Below are 2,240 nucleotides of genomic sequence, written 5' to 3' on the forward strand. Positions count from 1 at the left end.
TGTGCTTTTGAATCCCCTCATACAAACAAGGTCAATGATTCTGTAGTGTTTATTTACAGCAAAGGGTCTTCTGCGAACAGGGAGTTTCACAACTAGACGCTTCCTAGTTCCTCTTCTCTGAACTATACTAAACATTTTTTACTTTTTCACTGTCTCAGTTTTTGTTATTTCTATTAAAATTTGAAATGAAACAAATTATTAGCATTTTTCGTGTGGATCACATAATTCAATCATAACTGGACTTAAAATTCCCACAAGGTTGGTGAAACCCTTCATGGTAGCAGGCTACTCCAGGTGGGAAACCCTATTTAGCATCTTATATGCACCCATGGTGAGTTTTGTGTCTCCACATAATCTGATGGTGAGCCTGAGTTGTGTAATCCAGTTGAGCGCGTTTGAGTTGCTGCAGCAGCAGCTGAGCCCCAGTGGCCTAATGGATAAGGCACTGGCCTCCTAAGCCAGGGATTGTGGGTTCGAGTCCCATCTGGCATGGCTGTGGCTAGCAGAGTGGCGCAGCGAAAGCGTGTTGGGCCCATAACCCAAAGGTCGATGAACCGAAACCATCCTCTGCTAAGACCTGTGCATGTGAATCCCCTCATACAAACAAGGTCAATGATCCCGTAGTGTTCATTTACAGCAAAGGGTCTCCTGAGAACAGGGAGATTCACAACTAGACACTTCCTAGCTCCTCGTCTCTGAACTGTACTAAACATTTTTTAATTTTTCACTGTCTCAGTTTTTATTTGTATTGAAATTAAAAAAATGAAACAAACTATAAGCATTTTTTGTGTGGATCACATAATTCAATCATAACTGGACTTAAAATTCCCACAATGTTGGTGAAACCCTTCATGGTAGCAGGCTACTCCAGGTGGGAAACCCTATTTAGCATCTTATATACACCCATGGTGAGTTTTGTGTGCATAATGGATAAGGCACTGGCCTCCTAAGCCAGGGATTCTGGCTTCGAGTCCCATCTGGGGTGGTTGTGGCTAGCAGAGTGGCGCAGCGGAAGCGTGTTGGGCCCATAACCATGAGGTCGATGGATCGATACCATCCTCTGCTAAGACCTGTGCTTTTGAATCCCCTCATACAAACAAGGTCAATGATGCTGTCGTGGTTATTTACAGCAAAGGGTCTCCTGCGAACAGGGAGATTCACAACTAGACACTTCCTAGTTCCTCTTCTCTGAACTATACTCCTAAGACAGGGATTGTGGGTTCGAGTCCCATCTGGGGTGGTTGTGGCTAGCGGAGTGGCGCAGCGGAAGCATCCTGGGCCCATAACCCAGAGGTTGATGGATTGAAACCATCCTCTGCTAAGACCTGTGCTTTTGAATCCCCTCATACAAACAAGGTCAATTATGCTGTCGTGGTTATTTTCAGCAAAAGGACAACTAGACACTTCCTTGTTCCTCTTCTCTGAATTATATTAAACATTTTTACTTTTTCACTGTCTCAGTTTTTGTTATTTCTGTTTAAATTTGAAATGAAACAAACTATAAGCATTTTTCGTGTGGATCACATAATTCAATCATAACTGGACTTAAAATTCCCACAATGTTGGTGAAACCCTTCATGGTAGCAGGCTACTCCAGGTGGGAAACCCTATTTAGCATCTTATATACACCCATGGTGAGTTTTGTGTCTCCACATAATCTGATGGTGAGCCTGAGTTGTATAATCCAGTTAAGTGCGTTTGAGTTGCTGCAGCAGTTGCTACACCCCAGTGGCCTAATGGATAAGGCACTGGCCTCCTAAGCCAGGGATTGTGGGTTCGAGTCCCACTTGGGGTGGTTGTGGCTAGCAGAGTGGCGCAACAGGGAGATTCACAACTAGACAATTCCTATTTCCCCTTCTCGGAACTATACTAAACATTTTTTACTTTTTCACTGTCTTAGTTTTTGTTATTTCTATTTAAATATGAAATGAAACAAATTATTAGCATTTTTCGTGTGGATCACATAATTTAATCATAACTGGACTTAAAACTCCCACAAGGTTGGTGAAACCCTTCATGGTAGCAGGCTACTCCAGGTGGGAAACCCTATTTAGCATCTTATATACACCCATGGTGAGTTTTGTGTGCCTAATGGATAAGGCACTGGCCTCCTAAGCCAGGGATTCTGGCTTCGAGTCCCATCTGGGGTGGTTGTGGCTAGCAGAGTGGCGCAGCGGAAGCGTGTTGGGCCCATAACCATGAGGTCGATGGATCGATACCATCCTCTGCTAAGACCTGTG

General features: G+C 43.8%; 1 non-coding gene across 1 annotated transcript; it reads left to right on the plus strand.

The window, feature by feature from the left end:
* Positions 1-1,722: 1,722 nt before the first annotated feature.
* trnar-ccu (transfer RNA arginine (anticodon CCU)) lies at positions 1,723-1,795 on the plus strand. Its single transcript has one exon. It is a non-coding gene; the product is annotated as a tRNA-Arg (tRNA).
* Positions 1,796-2,240: the final 445 nt, after the last annotated feature.

Source organism: Clarias gariepinus, chromosome 17, assembly GCF_024256425.1.
Source record: "Clarias gariepinus isolate MV-2021 ecotype Netherlands chromosome 17, CGAR_prim_01v2, whole genome shotgun sequence".
NCBI classification, from domain to species: Eukaryota; Metazoa; Chordata; class Actinopteri; order Siluriformes; family Clariidae; genus Clarias; species Clarias gariepinus.